The sequence below is a fragment of the Triturus cristatus genome, chromosome 10 (assembly GCF_964204655.1).
Source record: "Triturus cristatus chromosome 10, aTriCri1.1, whole genome shotgun sequence".
NCBI classification, from domain to species: Eukaryota; Metazoa; Chordata; class Amphibia; order Caudata; family Salamandridae; genus Triturus; species Triturus cristatus.
This window is the reverse complement of record NC_140593.1, coordinates 950189980-950213338: the sequence shown is the minus strand read 5'-3', so window position 1 is coordinate 950213338 and position 23359 is coordinate 950189980. Positions and strand designations below refer to the sequence as shown.

The 23359-nt window shown below is 46.4% G+C and overlaps 1 protein-coding gene across 5 annotated transcripts in view; it reads right to left on the bottom strand.

The window, feature by feature from the left end:
- The window catches only part of LOC146796291 (5-beta-cholestane-3-alpha,7-alpha-diol 12-alpha-hydroxylase-like), a 94848-nt gene extending 71691 nt beyond the window's left edge, over window positions 1-23157 (bottom strand). The window contains exon 1 of one of the 5 annotated variants that reach the window (XM_085628798.1): window positions 23055-23157. The gene's annotated coding sequence lies outside the window, so the exon portion shown is untranslated. The remainder of the gene's footprint in view (window positions 1-23054) is intronic. The other 4 variants (XM_085628799.1, XM_085628800.1, XM_085628801.1 and 1 more) reach the window with 4 other exon arrangements.
- Window positions 23158-23359: the final 202 nt, after the last annotated feature.

Genomic DNA, 23359 nt, shown 5'->3' with positions numbered 1-23359 from the left:
GCAAGATCACCGAAAATTTGGGTGAGGTGTTAGTAGTCAAAGGTACCAAGGTGGAGCCCAAGGATGACAAAAGTTGGGTGGCCTTTATAGGCAATTGCTATTGGTGTGGGAAAATGTGACACATGGCCAACTACAAGGATTGCCCAGCTTTAAAAGTAGCATGCAATACGTGTGGGAAAAAGGGCCATATCAGGATTTGCTGCAGAAGTATCCAAAATATCAGAAACCATCCCAATGGTAGTGTAACACAAGTTTGTGATGAGATCATTTTACAGGTTAAGGGTCATAACGCAGAAGAGATGTTTGACTGATGCTCAAAGTTGACAATATCTGAGAAAATCTTTAAAAACTGTTTAAAGGACAGAGAAAATAGTTTAGAATGGACATCAAACCAGGAGGGTATGTTGGGCAACCCATACAGATGAAGAGGCACTTTTGGGAAAATATAGCTTACAAGGACATATTCACTGTCACCAAAGTGTATGTTTCACATAAGGGGGACAATATTCTGGGATGGCCGGCACAAAAGGATCTTGGAATATACCTCAACCCCAACAAGTATCCTCAAATTCTAGTCTATCATATGGACATGACATAATTGGGTGTAGAAAAGGAATATCCTGAGGAATTTACAGACCGACTATGGTGTTTAAGACACTATGTACACAAGATAAAGCTGAGGGAAAACTCTGAACATATATCAGCCAGAGTAAGAAGCCTAACCTTATCCATGCATGAGACAGTTAGGGAAGAATTTGAGAGACTGTACAGCCAGGGGGTCATAGAACCAGTAAAAGCCACACAGCGGTTGGCCCCAATCTTGGTGGCCAAGAAAAGTGATCGGGCAGTTTGTCTTTGCATAGGCCTAAGAGCACTGAACAAAGAGGTGGTGGTGGATAAATACCCACTACCCAACATCTCAGAAATAATGACCAAGGTTGCAGGAGCTAAGGTTTTTTCCACATTGGACCTAACGTCTGCATACTACCAGATCAGACTGCACCCAGAGTTCCAAGAACTATCAGCATTCATTACTCCCATGGGGGCACACAAGTTCAAATGCATGCCGTTTGGACTTGTGTCGGCAGCCTCTATGTTCCAAAGAATAATGACCAGCATGCCCAAAGTGATCACAGGAGTGTTCTGCTAGCAGGATGACGTATTCATTTTAGGGGACAACAAGGACCAACGTGACCACTAAATCAAACTAGTGTTAAGGAGGCTCAGTGAGCAGGGACTAGCAGTAAAAAAGTGGAAGTGCAAAATTAGCTGTCAGGAAATAGACTACTTGGGAGACAAGATAACAGCAGAAGGCATACTGCCCAAGGCTAAGCTGAAATACTCCATCATGAATCTGACAACCCTTAAGACTAAAGAAGAGGTTACGTCCTTTCTAGGGAAGCTAGAATTCTACAGCAAGTTTGTCCATGATTTTGCAAAATGAACGTATCACATCCAGGACTTATTAAAACATGGGGTACAATTTGATTGCTGTGAGAAGTGTCAGGCATAATTTGAGGACACTAAGGCTGCATTAGCTACAGTTCCCATTCTAAAGGCGTTCATACCAGGCAGACAAACAGTAATAACAACTGATGTCAGTTCCAAAGGCCTTGTGGCTGTAATGGTATAAATTGGATGGAAGGGTGAATCTCGATCATTTAAGCAAGCTGAAAATTTCTATTCAGTGACAGAGAAGGAGGCACTGGCTGTACACTGGGCAATCAATAAGTTCAAATATTTCATTTGGGGCACAAGATTCTCTGTGAGGACTGACCACAAGCCACTCAGGGAAGCGTTTACTAAAAAAGGTGGGTGCTCTCCATTTTGCCCTCCCCTACTGGGAGGGCAAAATGGTCAGAATTCACAGAACCAATGAGAATTGTGAACCTCTTCAAAAATGCGGTGAAAACCCAGAATGGGAGAATTTGTAACATGAGAAGTGTTATGAGATGCACCATTCCTGGCGAAAATGTGACCATGGAGAAGGGTGACAAATTGGTGCATCAGAAAGAGTCAGCGCACCTGTAATACCTGACAGAGAGAGGGTCAGAAATCTGATTAGGTCAATTGAGAGGAGAACATGCCATCCGAGTTTTCTTCAAAGACTTTGTAGTCACTACCACCTGAATCATACTGTTTATGTTTTACCTCTTAAGGGTGTTTATTTGTAAATGTTGTTATCAGCTTTACCCACCATGATTTCCTTTTATGTCCTCTTTTTGTTTCCCTACAGGAAGTAAGCATAAACTTAAAAAGAAGGTGGATGTGTGGTATTTTCCTTAATAAGTGCCCTCCCTTTCCTCTCCCTCTCCCTCCCCTCTCCTATTGGTCTTAATGGATTTGCCAGAGCACCTATTGTATGCGGGTCTGAAGATGTAATTGGAATGCTGGTGCCAGGGCGTTCTACCTTGAACTCCTCTGAGGCACTCAAGGAGCGACAATTGATGAACTGACAGCTGTATCCAGTGAGACTTGCATAAAGCTAGTCTCATCATCCAGAGCCTCATGTGTATGCCAAGACAAGATTTAATCGGGCCCCATTTCCAGCCTGGTGGTTTGATTGTTCTTAGTTAGGACACAAGAAGGAGGGCTCTGTCTATTCTAGGGAACCACTCACTGGTGGGACCTCTAAGGAGATGATCAGTGTGGACTTAGTAGGAAGTAGTCCCCAGGGTTAGGTGGTAAAACATGGCGTAGTCTCACTTAGTTGGGGCATAGACCCAGAGGGCGATCTTGGGATCACTGGGGGTGGGAGTTGTCATGTTCACTAGGTCAAAGTGAATGGGATCCCTGTGACTGGTCTGAGGGGCAACAGGGCCAGCAAGACTATGGCAGTGGAAAGACTGGTTTCCCCCAAGCAGTCCACCAGACAGATGTGTAAGGTAACTCAGGCCCAGGGGCAGGACTTTTTCTGCCACCGTGGCTCTGGTATTCCTGGAATGAGTGGGGCGGTGACCCAGAAGAGGGTCATAGTTAGTCCCCAGATTATGCAGCCCATTGATTGCATTCTATGGAATAAGTTACCACTGGTATTTGAAGAGCTGTGAGGGGTGGCTATCTAGGGCACCCTGAAAGCTCATGTTTCTGGGGATACCACTCCCAAACAGAGAGCACAAAGGCAAAGATGAAGGGGCAAGATGGAATGGCTCACTCCTGACACTGTTCAGTGTCAGGGTACAGGACCTACAGGAGTGGCTAGTCTCAGGCTACCACCCAAGTACTGGTGGGAAGTAGAGTGGGAGAAGGCTGCCCAACATCCAGGACTGCTGCTCCAACTTTGAGAAACTATTAGAGGCCTGGAAATCCTCCAGAGCAGTCAGGGAACTCTTTGTCAGCCCCAATAAAAATGTACTCTATTTTTCTAAATTAGTGTGAGATTTTTCTTGTGTTGTGTTTTTCACTTTATTACTGTTTGAGTGCTGTGTAAATACTTTAAACATTAGCCTGTAAGTTAAGCCTAACTAGTGTTATGCCAAGCTGTCAGAGGGTTAAGCAAAGGTTAATTTAGTGACCTTTGTGTTTCACCCTGACAAGGATTTGACTGCTGCTTCAGAAGGGCTCACACTCCCCTCAACCAGCAACCCAATTTCTCACAGGAGGCATGTGAAAAAGAGGAGGAGGAGGGGAGAGTAGGCAGTACTGGTTCAAATTCCAGCCTGTTCAGTTCCAGGCAGTATTTACAACTCAAGCCTCTCCAAAACAAGTATGTGTACCTGAAGGGCAGACATCATGACAAGTTCTCCTTGGGCAACTTGCATTATGCCCACCTGTCCCTGAACCATATATAAGCTTGAGTTCCATTAACAGCTGCTACCATGTATCTCATCCCTGGCCAGTTAGCTCAGAGGTACTGATGACCATCCTCTTTTGCGTTGCGTGTCTAAGTGCTGATAAATCCTCTCAATTCTACATCTCTGCCAGCTCACCAATGCTTCTATACATTTCTGGCAGTACTGTCTGGGCAGCTGGTTTGGCCCCAGAATCATCCCGTAATGCACAATGTGCCACCAACAGGGCAGTGAAGATCAGTACAATATATTTGAATTCCCTTTCCTTCCTGTCAACTGACTCGACTGTCTCAGTAGCGCCTCTTACTGTCATTTTGTGACATCCAGAGGGAGCAAATGTTGGGAGCCTGCCCATCTCTCCTAGCTTACTCCGAACTCTGAATTACTGCTCAGAATTAGAAAGTGAGCCCCTCGCTGGGCTCCAAAGGACACATTGGTAGGATCAGATACAGTGGCCATGGATGCAGTGGTGCTTGAGGCAGGGTTGGTGGCAATGGTGGAAGACATAGCACTTGTGGTGGGGGCACAGATGCCACTGCATACAACACTTTATTGTTGCTAGCAGTTTTCAGCTACTCATGGTTGCAAAGTGCCTTTGATTCTGATCCCCCTGTCCATATGTGATATACTACACCTACTTTGGGAGAACCTTTCTCAAAGACATGTGTGCAAGATTTTCTTTCTTTGATGGTGACCTACACAGTGTCTTTTCGGAAAGTAAATGTTATTGTGCACTGATGCATTAATAAACATGACCATAGACTACAACACATAACTTAAACATGATATAATTGTGTTCAAGTATTTAAGGTACAACTTTTGATGTCATTAACAACTGTCTTGATCGTTTTGCTACTATGCTGATGAATGCTGGTAGGCACTTGCCATGGTCAGTGTCTCTTCCTGTGGTAGTTGGACTTAAATCCCAGATTTGGCACTTCAGGTCCTTGAACCAATTTCAATTCTCTGCTGTTCAGCCATTGGAGAACATCACATTCATATTGTCTGTAATTGGTTGCCACAGTTTGGTCCATGAGGTGTGACTGCTCCACGCCCACTTCCTCAGCAAGGATTTGGAGCTCACACCCTGAAAAATACATCTTCTTGAGCTTTGCCAGGGCCATGGTGATGTTCTGAGGTGGAATTGCTGGATAAATGGCTTTTGTAAAGAGAGGATGGCACTGGATCCTGTTCCGTGGTGCAACAAGTGTCCAGATTCCACAATATGGCTGCACACATTCCTGCTTTTTGCTCTAGAGTCAGACAGGCTATAAAGCTATTTGTCCATGGTAAGAAATGGCTCTTTCTTTCTGGGAGGGCTTTATGAGTTTTTGGTCACTCTTGATTATGTGTTTCCTTTTCACAGTAATATTGGACCAACAATACCGGTAATACCAGACCCAGTATTTCCAGGCCTGATATTTCTAGCTCTGGAATTATCAAGCTCAGTGTTGCATCGGGTAATACTGGATGCAACAAGAAAACTGGTAATTCCAATACCACCACACCCTGTAAACATGTAATTCCTGCTATTGTGTATGGAATTACTGACATTTACTGCTAACCTTGTATTACTCACCTTATCAGAACTACAAGGTCATTGTTAGAATCACAGGCCTGGTAAGCTTCACCGGACGACTCTGGCTGTAAAAAGCATCTGAAATTGCCAGGTAAAATTCAAGGCAAAAATTAACAAGAGAATCAGACCTGAAAGTACAGATTCTCTATGTAATTCTAAATCAGAATTACATGTGAACTTATAATGGGTAATAAGCCTGAACATTGCAGAATGACTGAAATATGACACAACTTGAGGTGGCTATAATTAAAATTACAGTGAACAACAAACTCTTTAAAGCAAATATGAATGTGAGTAAAATGAATGGATATGAATCACTTTTGAGTGAATAGCACACTTCTTGAAATGAGTCCAAAGGTGAATAAAAGAAATCAATATGAATCACTTTGAATTGAATAAACCTCTCCATGAAATGGATATGAAGCTAAATGAAATGGCTCGGGATATGGTGAATTGTGTGTATAACACATACTAAAAAGCAGTTGACCCTGGCAGCCAATCACAGTCAAGTTCAATGAAGATGCAGAGTCCAAATATGAAAATGACTAAGGGGTTGATTCCAATGTCGTTCGGAAGGGCTCCGAATCCAGATCCCTTGTTGCCGACTGAATCGTACACACTTCCCAATGACCGACTACAATGCCTGGAAACTGGTAGGGCTGTCTCAATCAGTTCCGAAAGGCATTCGGACAGGGCGCGTCTTTCGGAGCCAAATCGTACAGCTCTATGGACTCGGTTTCCCGAGCGAGAGCGTACGATGACCGATTCAGACAGCCATTCCGATTCGGTTTCTCCGGAACGAATCGGCTGCCGTAATCTGTCTTTTGGGGCATGTAGCAGGCCCCCCATCACCCGGGGCCGTCCGAACTGGTCTCATGGGGGTACCCAAGGGACCCCCCTTTCCAACCATGCACAATGTGGCAGGCACCATGGGGTACCGGCACAGGGTGTACGATTTTCCCCAACCATCCCTTTCTTCAATGGGAGCATGTGTTCTTGTTCTAAACACAGGCTCCTATTGAAGTCAATGGGAGTCCGACCGCATCGTATCCGGAAGCTTCCGGATGTATCCAAATCGCTCAGTCGGACTCACCAGATCCAAGGCATCCGGAAAGAAATCCGGAACCGATTCCGTCCAAATGCTTTCTGAACAAGATCGGAATTGGGCCCTAAGTCTCGAGCTTGCACAGACCAGGAAGGAGCTCTAGTTTAAACAGTACTTTGTGAAAAAATGGGTCCAAAAGATAACACAAGTTATAGTAAAGATAAGTGGAACATTTTACAGATTGTATGTTAGATGCAAGCAATATTTTTGTAAAGTTTGAAAGACACACTTTTCCTTCTTACAACTGCAGAAATCTCTTTTAATATACCAATAAATACATACATGTTCTTGCTTGTATCATGGAGAACAGATAATGCAGGTATTGTGAGTTAGCAACTTTGCCAGAAGTTGCAGGTAACTTAATCTGCATTATTTTTCCTGTGCTGGCCTATGGACTTGTGAATACATATTTCTTATTATTTCAAATCTGAAAACCTGAACTTGGTTCGAGGGAAAATAATTACAATAATTTATTTGCACGTTGTGTTATGTCAAAGCTATTTTATAGCTCCTAGCCTTCCATTGTACGGCCTCGGAGCACTATTTCAGATCTGGACATCATACAAACGTATTCCAAAAATTTCATCACTGTCAATGTAGTAAGACAGCTTGTTTCCTTTTTTAAATCTAAATAATCAACAACCAGGTTTGAATATGTTAAAACTAACATTACATGAGTAAAAAGATGTGTAACGTGATACAACATACATGTATGCAATGCTTTCTGAATTTGCGTACTCATTTTGTGCAGACCTTTTTGTTATAAACACTGAAGTTAAATTATTTTGCTCTATTCATATTAGCCAAGCAGCAAAATGCGTTTAGCCCTTCGTTTGCAGCATTACAACCGTTACATGCTATGACCCTGTACAATTTGCCCCCAAGGTAAAAAAAAACAAGCATTTACAATGCAACGGTCTCGGCATTATTAAAGTTAGAGCTATTGGCATTGCTCATGACAATGCCGTTTCTTTAAATGTTTTAAAAACAAAACCATAAACAAAAATAATGTCATGAGCAATGCCAATAGCTCTAACTTTACCAATGCCGAGACCATTGCATTGCATAAACGTGAGCGTTCTAAATTGCTTCCATCATCGGGACTAATTGTGGTGATTATTAATGCAGCGGTATGACCTGTCAGGATTGCTGTATGCAATTACATTTGTGCAAATGCTTCATTACCTGCCTAATGATTTTGGGAGATATGCACTTGTAAACCACTGTTTGTGTTAATATAATAAAGGATTTTTTTTGCTGGGCATGTCAAGTGGAACGATTTGACCGTTAAATGTGCGTGTTTACCGTCGGAAATCCAGTTTGAGTTTATTCTGCGTATGAGGTAAACAATGATGCGTATTCCAACGCCTTCCCTCTCACGAGTTCTCTAGTATTCATATTCTCTATGGCATGGCCACACTGGGAGCCAAAAGAAGCAAACGTTGTCAGACCAGCCCCCACCCCCCCCTCCCCCCCCCCCCCCCCCCCACACACACACACTGCATACAGCGAGCGAGCCTGACCACTGCAAGGGCGACTTCTCCCCCAAGAAAAACATGAAAAAGTTGCAATTGTGCTTCGTTTTACAACAATTCTCGATTATAAAACGTCGCCCAATCATTGAATTACTGGATGGAGACGAGAGACAGGGCTGCATGGCTGAATGAATGATTGGATAGTTGAATGGTGAGGAGTGGGTGGATGAAATATTTCAAGAATCGATCACAATGAATAAATAATTTTGGCTATGAGGAGCAAATGGTCTCAATGCACTGACCAAAGGGAGGTGCGCTGGTTTTCATCTTAGGTGTAATGATTTTGGGAGATATGCACTTGTAAACCACTGTTTGTGTTAATATAATAAAGGATTTTTTTTGCTGGGCATGTCAAGTGGAAAGATTTGACCGTTATATGTGCGTGTTTACCGTCGGAAATCCAGTTGGAGTTTATTCTGCGTATGAGGTAAACAATGATGCGTATTCCAACGCCTTCCCTCTCACGAGTTCTCTAGTATTCATATTCTCTATGGCATGGCCACACTGGGAGCCAAAAGAAGCAAACGTTGTCAGACCAGCCCCCCCCCCCACACACACTGCATACAGCGAGCGAGCCTGACCACTGCAAGGGCGACTTCTTCTCCCCCAAGAAAAACATGAAAAAGTTGCAATCGTACTTCGTTTTACAACAATTCTCGATTATAAAACGTCGCCCAATCATTGAATTACTGGATGGAGACGAGAGACAGGGCTGCATGGCTGAATGAATGATTGGATAGTTGAATGGTGAGGAGTGGGTGGATGAAATCAATCAATCAATCAGTGACACTTGTAAAGCGCGCTACATACCCGTAGGGTCTCAAGGCGCTGGGGGGGGGGGGGGGGAGCCGCTACTGCTCGAACAGCCAGGTCTTCAGCTTCTTCCTGAAGGAGAGGTGGTCTTGGGTCAGGCGCAGGTCGGTCGGGAGGGAGTTCCAGGTCTTGGCGGCCAGGTAGGAGAAGGACCTTCCTCCTGTAGTCGCTTTTCGGATGCGGGGGACGGCGGCGAGGGCGTGGTTGGCTGATCGGAGGTGGCGTTTGGGAGCGTAGAAGTTGACTCGGCTGTTGAGGTAGCTCGGGCCTTGGTCGTGTAGGGCTTTGTGTGCGTGGGTGAGGAGGCGGAAGGTGATTCTTTTGTTGACGGGGAGCCAGTGAAGGTCTCTCAGATGTCCGGAGATGTGGCTGGTTCGTGGGATGTCGAGGATGAGTCTGGCTGAGGCGTTCTGGATCCGCTGGAGTCTCTTCTGGAGCTTGGCGGTGGTACCGGCATAGAGGGCGTTGCCGTAGTCCAGTCGGCTGGTGACGAGGGCCTGGGTGACGGTCTTCCTGGTCTCGGTGGGGATCCACCAGAAGATCTTCCGTAGCATGCGTAGGATGTTGAAGCATGCCGAGGAGACGTTGTTGACTTGCCTGGTCATGGAGAGGGAGGAGTCCAGGATGAAGCCCAGGTTGCGTGCATGGTCTGTCGGTTTGGGTGCGGTGCCCAGGGCGGGAGGCCACCAGGAGTCGTCCCAGGCGGAGGGAGAGGAGCCCAGGATGAGGACCTCCGTCTTGTCCGAGTTCAGTTTCAGGCGGCTGGTCGTCATCCACTCGGCTACCTCTTTCATCCCTTCGTGCAGGTTGGCTCTGGCGGCGGCGGGGTCGTTGGTCAGGGAGAGGATCAGCTGGGTGTCGTCGGCGTAGGAGATAATGCTGAGGTTGTGTTTGCGTACAATGGCCGCGAGGGGGCTCATGTAGACGTTGAAGAGGGTGGGGCTCAGAGATGATCCTTGGGGGACGCCGCAGATGACTCCGGAGGCCTCTGACTTGTACGGTGGTAGGCGGACTCTCTGTGTTCTTCCGTCGAGGAAGGAGATGATCCATTCCAGCGCCTTGTCCTGGATTCCGATGTTGCTGAGGCGCCGTACTAGGGTGCGGTGGCAGACCGTGTCGAATGCCGCGGAGAGGTCTAGGAGGATGAGGGCCGCTGTTTCTCCATTGTCCATCAGGGCTCGGATGTCATCGGTGGCGGCGATGAGGGCGGTCTCGGTGCTGTGGTTGGCTCGGAAGCCGGACTGTGAGGGGTCGAGGGATCCGTTCGTCTCGAGGAAAGCGGCCATCTGCTTGTTGACGGTCTTCTCGATGACTTTGGCTGGAAACGGGAGGAGCGAGATGGGGCGGTAATTCTTGAGGTCGGTGGGGTCCGCTGTTGGTTTCTTGAGTAGAGCGCTGAGTTCGGCGTGTTTCCAGCTCTCAGGGAAGATGGTGGTGTCGAAGGATGTGTTGATGATGTCTCGCAGGTGGGGTGCGATGACAGCGTCGGCCTTGTTGAAGACGTGGTGAGGGCAGGGGTCGGTCGGTGATCCGGAGTGGATGGAGTTCATCGTGCGGATGGTGTCTTCGGTGCTGATCGGGGTCCAGGCGTGGAGGGTGGTGGTGGGGGGTGGTTGCTCGGTCATGGTGTGCGTTGGTTGGTTGTTGAAGCTGTTGTGTATGTCCGCGATCTTGTTGTGGAAGTATGAAGCGAGGGAGTTGCAGAGGTCTTGCGATGGGGTGATGTCGTTGTTTCCTGCGCTGGGGTTGGAAAGCTCTTTCACGATGTTGAAGAGTTCCTTGCAGTTGTGTGCGTTGTTGTCCAACCGGTCCTTGAATGCTGTTTTCTTGGCGGCGCGGATCAGCTGGTGGTGTTTCCGGGTGGCAAGTTTGAAGGAGGTCCTGTTGTCCGGTGTCGGTTCCCTTCTCCAGACTTTCTCGAGGGCTCGGCAGTTCTTCTTGGAGCTCTTGAGTTCGTCGGTGAACCATGGGGCTTTCTTGCTGCCGGGTCTGCTGGGCGGGGTCCTCAGTGGGGCGAGTTCGTCCGCGCAGTTGCTGATCCACTTCGTGAGGTTGTCGGCGGCCTGGCTGGGGTTCGCTGAGCTGGCAGGAGGGTGCTGGCTCAGGGAGGTGGCGAGCTGGTCTGCTGTGATCTTGTTCCAGCTTCTGCGGGCGGCCTGTTGCTGGTGTTGGTGGGTCGTCGTTTTCTTGAAGGTGAAGTGGACGCAGCTGTGGTCCGTCCATTGAAGCTCTGTGGCGTGGCTGAAGTCGATGTCCTTGCTGGATGAGAAGACAGCGTCGAGTGTGTGTCCGGCGAGGTGGGTGGGGGTGGACACCAGTTGCTTGAGTCCCAGGTTGGCGAGGTTGTCGAGCAGGGTGCTGGTGTTGCGGTCGTTGTTATTCTCCAGATGGAAGTTGAGGTCTCCCAGGAGGATGTAGTCAGCGGAGGGGAGGGCATGCGGGCTGACGAAGTCGGCGATGTCCTCGCTGAATTGTGTGCGTGGTCCAGGGGGTCGGTAGATCAGGGTGCCTCTGAGGGTGGTGTTCGGGTTGGTGTGGATCTGGAAATGCAGGTGTTCGGCGCTGGTCAGGGTGTTGTCGGTGCTGGTCGTGAGACGGATGGTGCTCCTGTGGATGATGGCGATGCCTCCTCCCATCTGGTTGGCGTTTCGGTCCCTCCGGACGATCTTGTAGCCCTCTGGGATGGCGGTGGCGATGTCGGGAGCTGAAGAGGCGTTCATCCAGGTCTCCGTGAGGAAGGCAACGTCTGGAGCTGTGGTGTCGAGGAGGTTCCAGAGTTCGATGGCGTGTCTGTGGACGGAGCGGGTGTTGAGCAGGATGCACTTGAGGTGGGTGCTGCTGGTGTTCGGCTTGGTGGGTGCTGGTGCGAGGCAGGTCCGGATGCAAGTGAACTTGCAGGCGTGGCAGCTGAAGGGTCCGTGGGTACGTCGTGGAGTGGCTTGATGGCATTCTGGGAGTCGGCCGGTGTTGAGAGCGGTGAGGGTGGCGGCGGAGTACGTCAGGCGGGTCGGTCGGGGTCCTCGTGGGCCAGGGGTCCTGGCACTGGGCGCGGTCCAGGCGTGGACGGGCGAAATATTTCAAGAATCGATCACAATGAATAAATAATTTTGGCTATGAGGAGCAAATGGTCTCAATGCACTGACCAAAGGGAGGTGCGCTGGTTTTCATCTTAGGTTCGGCACTAAAATGTCATTCTCGAATGTTGCCCAACACTACCACTGCCAATCCTTGTGAAACATCCGGTGCCCTGATGTATGTAACACAGCGCCCTGATGTATGTAACACAGCGCGCTGATGTATGTAACACAGCACACTGATTTAGCACCGCAAAGATTTTAATGCAAAGCATTAGGCTTTGATCTAAAATGGAACAGAGAAGGATAGAACTATGTTGTTGCGAAACTGCTCAACGTGAAACCAGAAAGAAAACACTGCCTCAATCCCGGCTTCGATTTCACTGCATTGTGTCACGAGGTAGGTGGGGGGGGGGGCAGTTGCACAGGGACAACTGGCTGAAAACGAAGTGGAGCCCTCGTGGGAGAAGGAAAGGGACAATGGGAAGTGGGGGTATGTAAGGGGGAGCAGCGAGGAGAGCAGAAACAAGAGCAAGCACACACCACCGAAAAGGCAGCGTCGTTTTCGGATTCGGGGGCGTGTTTTGCTGTTGTCTCCTCCCTGAGACTTTTCGCAAAAACCACGCCCCCCGATCCGAAAAGGACGGGGCCTGATCGGAGTGACTGACCTCTTCTCCAGTGGCTGGCCAGCATTTACGAGGCCAGCCAATGGAGAACAGGGGAGAAGAGGGGCTGGATCAAGCCCCTCTTCTCCAAGTCATTAAATCTCCGACTTCCGGTTCTGCCTTTCGGCAGACCGGTAGTCCTCGACCTAAAAAGAAGCATATTTGTTTTGCACTGTTTGTCTTATGTTTGCATAAGGCCTGGTAATGGTATTGGTAAGTCCTGGGTGCAGATTTAACGGAGCCAAATCAGGAGAACTCATATTGCGGCTCCAAGGCATGCTTTAGGAGGGAAATGGGGGAGAATCCCACCCCTCAAAGAAAATTGCAATACAAATTGGACCGTCAGACTCATTTCACAGCACATTTTCACAGAAATTATCTAAAAGGCACAGGATATACAACCACATTGTAAACCTTTTTTTAGGACATCAGCATTATTCGCTTTTCACTTTCCATTCCTTACTCATCTCCCACTCCCCCTGCTTCTCACCTCATCCCTTTGTCCTTACCCTTCACTCTGGGATCCTCATTCCTCGTCCCTCATTCTTTATCTTTCACTACTTAATCCTCACCTCTCTAATCTCTTCCCTCACTCGTCCATAATAACCCAATAATCCCCATTCCCTCGCTGCTCATCTCTCACCTCCCATCCCTCACTCCATATCCATTCCCTTGATCACTCACTCTCAAGTCTTCACTCCTGATTGCATACTTATCATCCCTCACTCCTTATTCCTCATCTCTCACAGAGTGTGTACATGTGCTCTGGCTCCTGTGCTCTGGTCCATTAGCTCCTATCACCTCATATTCAGTGGCGTATCTAGAGCTTTTGCCGCCCGGGGCAGTCCCTGAGTTTGACACCCAGTGATGGCCGGTGCAAGTAAGAGAGGGGGTTGGGTGAGGCGACAGACGATGACGAGGGAGAGTAAAATACAAAAAAAAAGAAAACTTAGCTTCAGGGCCGGACTGGCCGTAGCAGGCACCGGGCATTTCCCCGCAAAAATCGGCCGCACCGCCTTCCTCCCCACCAGGGGTCCGGCCGAGCAGTTTGCCAGGGCCGGTTTCGGTTCCCAGTCCAGCACTGCTTACCTTGTGCTCACCGCGGTTCCCAAAACAGTGCCGCCCGGGATGAACTGCTCCAACCCTTCCCCCAGTGGCTACGCCACTGACCATATTGCATATCCAGGAGCCTTAATATTTTCAAAATGTATTTCCCTCTGCAATCACTACATATTATCACTGCACCGCAAGTCAGTATCCCGTGGTACTACATGCCGCACATTTATGGGACCCAAATACAAAGTGCCTCGAGCTTTGTCCGCTATGCTTAACTTCTTCACAAGATCTAGTTGCAAGCCCCACATTCCCCACACTATGGTCCTCATTATGAGAGCAACAGATATCGGGTGATGCAATACTGCACCTGATATTTCCGATTTGGCCCGCTAAATCCAGTACTTCATTTGTAAAGAAATAAGTGCCTGGGCCCTTGTCAGGATACCACAGCAGCTTGCACAACCCACTGCGCTACTAATGACAATTCAGACTTTTTATACAATAAAATGACTAATACCTGCCATCCGAGCTATTGTTTATGGCTTTGGGTGGCAGGTTTTAGTCATTTTTAATGTATATAGAATTATTAAACAACTGTTGTGTACATCAGAAAATTTTACGAACAGTGCCACCACGTGGCCGGCTGCCATCAGTCCCGGTGTTGACAATTAAGTGCCGGTGCCGAGCACCGGAAACCACTGGCTCAAATTAAGCACTGGCTAAATCTAGAAACAAGCCCCAGAAATCGGAGTTTTTTTCCAGGCCCCACAGAATCAGCGGTACAAAAGGGGGTGGTGATGGACGGAGCATCAGAACCAATCAAACACTCACACCCAGTCAACAGATCTGGGTTTGATCCATCACCGTTCTTTAGCCCACTCTGCCACCCCAGTTCAGACATGGCCATATGCAAATCAGTCTGACCCTGTGCCTCATGGGAACAGTCCAACCCGAACTGCCAAGCCATGCCTTCCCTGGACCGGAAACAAGCTTCCTAGGACCGGTTTCTGGCATTTCAGCCTTCTTCAGCCAGGCTTGCTTGAATCCAGTGGCAAAGTGAGAAAGGGACTCACGTCTGAGCATACCCTGCCAACTTATGGCAAACAAAGCGGTACAAAAGGGGGTGGTGATGGACGGAGCATCAGAACCAATCAAACACTCACACCCAGTCAACAGATCTGGGTTTGGTCCATCACCGTTCTTTAGCCCACTCTGCCACCCCAGTTCAGACATGGCCATATGCAAATCAGTCTGACCCTGTGCCTCATGGGAACAGTCCAACCCGAACTGCCAAGCCATGCCTTCCCTGGACATGAAACAAGCTTCCTAGGACCGGTTTCTGGCATTTCAGCCTTCTTCAGCCAGGCTTGCTTGAATCCAGTGGCAAAGTGAGCAAGGGACTCACGTCTGAGCATACCCTGCCAACTCAAACACTCACACCCAGTCAACAGATCTGGGTTTGATCCATCACCGTTCTTTAGCCCACTCTGCCACCCCAGTTCAGACATGGCCATATGCCAGAAACTTTAAGCAGTATTACCAAAGCCAATATATTTCATACCTTGAATTATGTGTCTGTATTATCAGCCTGGATTATCCCACATGCATAGGGATACCACGTCACCAATAAAAAATGTTCAAGACATGAAATATGTCGTTTTTGCTTGCCGGCTTCACTGCCAGTTTGTAAGTAAGACATCAGACCACATCCATGAGGCACCTGAGAACAGTACAGGACGCATCCTTCATTCCTGAAAGCCAGCTCCACATAGTATGTCTCTTGGCAGTTATTTGAAATATTTTCAAACCATTTCAATCTTCCTCTCAAAACTGCCATTCTCTCAGCAAACCATCCATCTATCATGGCCTCTGACCACATGAGTATGTTCAATTTCAGTGTGTCTTAAATGCAAGTTGTTAAAGAGGAGCCAGGCTCATGGGCCATTTGTTGCAAAGGGCCACGGCTCAGGTGAGAGGGAAGATCTGGCAGCATGTAACCCAGAAGCTCAATGCAGCTTCCTCTCACACCCGCATAGTTGAAGATTACAGGATGAGGTTGTAAGAACTTGGACATCGTGTCCAGACTGCTTCGCACAATGCAGACCCGAGAGTTTTGCAACAGAGCTGAACCTGATGCCCTGTGAGGAGCAGATTCCCAACAAAATAAGTCTGACCTGTATTGTGGGCATAGAGGGCATGGCTGAAGCAAGAAGAATTGAGAATCTATGCCGGCACCATTTCAGGAGGTCAGCTGTCAGGAAATTGGCGGTGATGAGGATTAAACTAATTATCAGGGAGAGCTTCTTCTCAGCTAGGATAAGGTAATTGTGGAGGAGCGGTTCTGTAAACACAAGGCAATGCCTGAAGGATTGGAAGGAAAAGGACAAGGCAGAAACTGTGGACTGGAACAGGTCATAACCGTCTGGGATTGGGACCAGGGAAGTGAACTTGGTAAAGTATGGCAAAACAAAACTATACAGTCAGTGGCGTAACACAGGCCCCCACAGCCCCATAAGCCCCAGGGGAGCCCTCAGCACAGTACTCTGGCCCAAAAGCTCCTGATTGAGACCAGAGGGGGGCCCTCCACATACCTTGCAGGGGGGGTCCCCTCAAGTTTTGTTGCTCCTGTGTACAGACATGAAATAAGTGAGTGAGAGTGAAATTCTTTATTGTATAGTTAATTAAAACTCACACAATATTCCAATACATAAGATACATTGTAGCTACATGATACGCTTGTAAATATCTTAGTTTAAAAAATAAAAGTTAGTATAAACAACTAAAACACCACCGTTTTTTTTCAATACATTAAAATCTAATTCATTATTGCTATTTACAATTTTATGACTGTTAAAAGACAGGGAGAGTCCACTAAACGACGTTATGACCGGTATCACTTTGTCATTCATTTCTTATAACAAATTAAAAATGTTAGCAATTGGCAGATTAGTTGTGGGTCCTTTGAGTCCAGACTTTTTAATATGGCGGATATGCAGGTGTGGATGCCTCTTTCATTAAAATGTCTCCTCAACAAATGACGGCGGTAGAAAACTAAGGCTGGGCAAATACATATTAGATGTATAAAGCCCTGTATTGGTGACCCACATAGGCTGCATGCTTTTGAGCCCTGGAACTTCCAGCTAGGAAGGTCGGCGTTGTAGGGCAACTTCCCCATACGCAGTTCTAGGAACTTGGTTTTTAGATGAGGGGAGAAGGCAAGGCCCAGGTAAGCCACTGGCTCTGGCTTAGTGTAAGAAGGTAGTACCATCCATGCGTGAGCTCGTCGGCTTAGCATTACTTTGTCGTCTTGTAGCGAGTGCGTTTTTGCCGCCTTTTTCATGATTAGTTGGAATAATGCCAAGGGTAATTTTCGATACCAGAGGTCGGCCGTCCTGGTTATTTGTAGTGAGGCGTCTAAATACTTTGCGTAGTGAGACTTAGGGTCATTTTGCAGGGCGTCCCAGAGCGCTTTATTAATTTCAAGCCCACGATTCAGACAAATATTATACCAGGTTTTGATTGCCTCGTACCTTCTGTACAGTTGCTGTTGCTGCAGGCCAAACTCTAAACGTACCTGGGCTGATGAGGCGTCGCGTGGCAGACAAAATACTCTTTTATACACTCGTGTTTGGATGTTATCCAGAATTACTGCATTGTTTCCGTGGTGGACAACACTTCCATATGCGATGGTTGGAAGCAATTTTGCTTTGATGACTGCCATTAGTGGGGTAAACAGTGGGCCGTTTAAAGTTTTTGATAAACTACAAAATGCAAATAGTAGAGCATTACCCTTTTTTTGTATGGCCTTGTACTGCATTGAAAATGAGAACCTTCGATACAGATATAGCCCAAGATATTTGTAGCTGTTAACCACTTATAACCTTGCATTGTCAATTGTGAATGTCATTTGTTTAAGTAATCTGTGAGTTATGATCATGACCTTTGTTTTTATTGTATTTGTTTCCATCAGATTTGTTTTAGCGAAGTCAGCTAACTCATGGATAGATCTTTGCAAGCCAATTCTCGTGTGGCTTAAGAGGATAACATCATCCGCGTAGGACAAGTGTGTCAATGACAGTGTGCCCAGACGCGGTGGGTGTGAGTTGACCCCATCTAGCCTTGGTGTTAAGTCGGCCATATATAGTTGGAAAAGATGTGGGGCCAGGACACATCCTTGCTTTAATCCTTTGTTGGTGTAGATCTTCCTGGTGAGCCTCTGGCCATCAACGATTTTGACCTGCATCCAGGTGTCAGTATAGAGTTCTATCATTGGTTTCAGGATTGAATCCGGTAGACCCTGCTGCTTCAGTTTGGCCCAGAGCGTACATCTACTGACATGGTCAAACGCCGCCTTAAAGTCCACGAAGCATAGATGAAGTTCTTGTCGCTGTTGTAGGCTTTTGTCAGCGATTAGCCCTATTGCTAGTGCGTTTGTGATTGTGCCTGTGCCCCGACGAAAGCCCAACTGATTTTTTTGTTCGCATCTGACCAACTTATCAGGTGTGCTAAGATCAAGGATGCATAGTATTTGGCCTCAGCATCTATTAACGCAATCAAACGGCAATTAGCGGGGTCTGTGCGCTCTCCTCCTTTGTATATTGGATTGATTATTGCACCTCTCCAGCATGAAATATGTGGAACAATTCACAATAAGGAAAGATGATGATATAAGCACAATAACCAAACTATCATAAATGATACTTTGTATCCTACTTGGAAATGTATCTCTTCGAGGGAGGAAAAGATCATACAAAAGGCAAGGAGCAGTTACTCTCATCAGGTCTGGTAAGTCACCAAGCAGCTCTTATGGGAGAAAAGTGCTGGGTGATTCTCTGCAAGAGGCACTAAGCCTCAGAATCTCATTGGCACTCTTAGTAATAGTAACCAAGATATCACCACAACCACAAGACAGCAAAATAAAACAGAGCAAAAAACACAGAAAATAAGAGCTGGCCCCAGGGTAAGCAGGACCAAATTCTTAGAACAGAATCAAGGAGCAAGCCTGAAATCAAGGCAGCAACACAGAACAGGGACAGTTGGGGGCTCAGCAGAAAAGATTGTTGCAAGTCCCAGGGCACTGAGCTTCCAGGGCGGAAATAGCTGGAGACACAGGGGAGGAGCACAGATGCAGAGAGTGAGTGAGGTGTGAGTCATCATTCAGGTGTCAGGAATCAGGGAAACACAGCAGTGGCCTGTGCAGGTAAGCGTGGTGGGGTGGGGTGGGACAGCAAGGTGGGAGCTGCAGGAGGGATGGTGACAGACAATGGAATAGGAGTTGTTTATTTGTTTAATTTGCCCTACTCCGTCATCTGTCGACATCTCCCGCGCCCCGCCTGTCCCACTGCTCTTACCTGCACTGGCCGCTGCTGGGGGAACACCAATGAAAGGAAGGCTAAACAGGAATTTGGAGAAGGAAAAAATAAGGCAAGGAGGGAAACAGAGAAAACAGTGAATGAGTGTGGAATGGAATTAAGAGCTTGACAAGGTGAGGAAGCAAGTCTCAAGACGTCAGTATACCTATAGGGGCTATCAGCAATGATGCTCAACAGAACCCAACTCTTGGACAAGATCTGGATATGGTTTGGCAATGAAACAATGTATCAGGATGGTAAAGTGAAAACAGGACCGGAAGGTAATGCTAGCAAGGTGTTCCATGTGCTGGAGTGTATGCTGGCATGGGTAACTCTAAAGGCAGGATCTCACAGAACATACTTGAGTTCCACCTACTGGCCATATGAACACATCCTTACACCATCATCCCTGAACTTTGAGAATGTCTCTCAGCTCTGAGGATTCAGGAGGAATCAGGACTCCTCTCAAACCTTCCAACGGTGACAGGAGTATGCCTTTCACAGTCGTGTAGGTTTTCTTCACTATTGGCCAGCATTATGAATTTCAGGTGTAATCAGAAATTTTACAGTGTAATTCAGTAGTGAAATTTGCCAGCACTTAAGTCTAACATTATGACTTTCCCATGCCCCCCCATTTTAATTTTCAACACTTCATATGTTTATGGTCAAATTTATTCCAGAAAGCCCTAATTCAAAATGATGAAAGGGAGTCTTGACCTGTTTTACTCTCTGAACTCCATAAGCCCACTCCTCGGTTTGTCTATTCTTATCAATCTCCTTCTTTTCAAAGAAATCTTTTTACAGCTGGGCCCCCTATATTTTTACCACCCTGGGTGCAAGGAGAAAACATTGCTCGAGAGAGTCCTACATCAAAGCCCTTCCCTCTTGACCTGGTCCTTAAAATGTGTGGTGGGGCTCCAATGTACTGCCTGCCCTCTGTGTCTGACCTCTGGTTCTTCTAACCACCTGATGTTAAAAGGGTGGCATTTCCTGGCAAGTGAAACTCTTGTAATGCTACTGCCTTTATCCTTTTTGATAGTGAGTCCACAACTGTCACCAAAATGCCCTCTCTCTCTCATGCAGATTCCTTTTATAGGCATGCTTTCAAATCTTGGGACCAGAACTCTGGTTTCAAAGGAAGGCTTGGCAGTTCGAGTTGGACTGTTCCCATGAGGCACACAGTCAAGACTGATTTGCATATGACTGGGTCTGAACTGAGGTGGCGAAGTGAGCTAAAGAACGGTGATTGATTAAACCCAGATCTGTGACTGGGGGTGAGTGTCTGAAAAGTTTCAGCGCTCCACCCATCATCTCCTTGTGTTTGAAGGCTAGTTATAACCACTGCAGGAAGTTTCAGCCCAGGCATTCCCCTTTGGTTAACCCAGTTCAGGAGGCGAAAAGTGCAACCTTTTTAAAAATTAGATTTGTAACGTGCATCCTCTCAATCTCAGATAACCACTGAATTAGAAATTCGTTGAGCAGCAAAATATTTCCAGGAATGTACTTGTATCTGGTTCGCAGACCAAGATATGTAAAAGAACAGTTTTGAACACAATGCAGGTTTGCTAATGGAAAGCTACCGCCAGTCTTTAACGTAAGGCATGTTGGTGTTGCTGCTACTTGAACATTCAAGTTTTGCACAACTTGCATGTTTTACTTTTAAATATTATGCACCTGTGCCTTGCATCTTCAAGATGTGCCTCATTTAAAGTCAAAGATATATTTAAATATTTAAAGTGGTTTAGACTGGTATACTGGCAGTGCAGTTTTGCCTGTAGTGTTTCAGGGCGTCCTCTGCCAGCTTCTTGTTTTTAAACTCCCACGTGTGTTGTATTTGCCTATACAGTGTCCAACACTGGGTATTTAACATTTTTACCACCTGCATATGTTTTGAGGACTTACCTAAAAGTCAAATATGCCAATTAGTGTTTGCCAATCATACACAATATTTAGAGGTAGAACAGATATGGGTAGATGACTACTATTGCTCCCTTATTCCCCAAGGTCAAAGTGTGCCAGGTATTCACTCAACAATAGAGGAGAGCAACTCAAACAGATGCACTTTCCTATAGATGTGTGTATGATATGCTATCTGTAGAACACCTTCTTAATAACACGCAACGCTCTCTCCTGTCCGACCAACTTTACCATAAAAACCAAGGATTTGTGATCAATTTCAGGTTTTATATTAGCATTCAGCCTATTTTCCCTACATCCACTTGGAGTATCTATGAATAATCAATCAATGAAGAACCTTCTCACACACAGTTACATTTCCCAGAGACATCTCCTGGGGCTTATCTACTTACTGTAGTAATACCTGTTACAAAAACATTTTGGAAGCCTCCATTTCTGCATTCCATGATCTCTCACTAATCACTTCTGGCATCTGGCAGTGGGACCCCCAAACTACTTACTGTGGAAATTTGGCCTCTGATTTCTAACATTGAATTTACATTTTCGGAAATGAAAAACAGGTCTAGTCTGAGTAACAGAGTACAGCAGATGATAAACAGCTAACAGCGTGGGGAGAGGGAAGCAGAAGATGAAAGCTATGAGATACACTTTACGAAGGCTGAAAGGAGTTTGTAGACAGCTTGGTTAAACAGGAGAATAGAAAGTACTCCTATGTCATTTAGCAAGCAACGAACAGAAACGGTGCAAGAATATGTCAAAGCGCACTGCTAAGCAAGCAATTCCTTAAGGAATGAAACCAGTTTATAAGCATAATGCACACTGCTCACACTTTCTGTATACTCTGAATGCTGGTCGTGTTTTCGTATTTTGAAATATTGCAGTGCTACCAAATGGTCGAAAGGTGAAATGTTGGTGCTGTGCAACCCCTTAAATATGTTACAAAACTCTTTAATTTCTGTTGCCCTATCCGTCATCTTTTCTACTCATTTTTACTTTCCCGTTGTGCCTTCACTTGCTATCTCCATCTGCACTTTTACCTCATATCTGCCTTCATCTGCACATCCATCCTTCCCAAATGTTCCTTCAGATCTCCACATCTTAACCTAAGTCCCCCTCTCTTGTCCACTAATTCTCAAACCCGGCTCCTTCACAGATGTCTCCAGTGCGAAAACACAGCTCCAAATATACCCAAAGGAGATTCATTCTATATGATAAAATCACAAGGGATGCGTTGTACCCAGGACCAGTTTCCCGTACCTTACCCGACGGTGAACAACCTTTACAACGCAACTGTTACAGCGCACTACACTTACAACGCAATTTTTACAACGCAACATCCACTACAACGCATTCCATTACATAGCATGACACTACAACGCATGTTTAAAAACTACCTTTACAACGCATTCCATTACATCGCATAGTACCTTTACAACGCATACCATTACAACGCAATCCAACACTTACCCTACTGTTGCACCCCCTGGAGTTAGAATAGTAATTTTTACCCCTATACTATGCGTTGTAATGGTATGCATTGTAAAGGTAGTATGCGATGTAATGGAATGCGTTGTAAAGGTAGTTTTTAAACATGCGTTGTAGTGTCATGCTATGTAATGGAATGCGTTGTAGTGGATGTTGCGTTGTAAAAAATGCGTTGTAAGTGCATGCGTTGTAAAAGTGTGCGTTGTAACGACATACATCCTTACCCGACCCTCAGATAAGTCACACTGGGAGCCCTGTCGACTGAAACATTCCTCTTCCCTCTCCCTCCCTCAAAAGCCACCTCCCTTCCCTCAGTCTTCGGACTTCAGAGGAACCCCCACAGACAGTCACCCCCTGCAGTGAGCAGGTGAGAAGTGTCTGTATTAAACCTGATGGATTCAAGAATTGTGTGTGGAATATTGTCTAGAAACACAGCTCCACGCATTTATTCCTTATTCTGTGGAGTTTTTAACTCATAATTGCAGGAATCCCATGCTGACATAAAAGCTGTATCAGTAATTCCTACCACTCATGCTCTCTGCGTAGAATTCCACATTAGACAACTAAAACTATGCTTTTGCCACATACTACAGGTGCTGTTTCTGCATTCCCACTCCACTCCTGCCAAATATGCTTCAAAGATGAGAGTAAAATGTTTAACAGAATATGTGCATATTACTTACTGAATCTATCGGTTCCTGTGCCAGGCGACCAAAGGCATGCACAGTGGGCGGCTGCTCTCCCCTTAGTAAAACCTGAACCCTTGTATGTGCTTAGATGCAATAACAGTCGTGACGTGTGTGAAGTTCTGACCTTTGCTCCTTGGAATATCAGGGTGGAACTTAACTCTTTGTGTCTCCGAGTACAGACCTGTAAAATGTCCATTTTGAGTACCCAGTCAGAAAAGCATGTATGAATGCTGCAAAGATATTATTGAATCCTAAGATGAATAAATAAGAGAAACCACTGCCAAAACAAATCTGTTTCT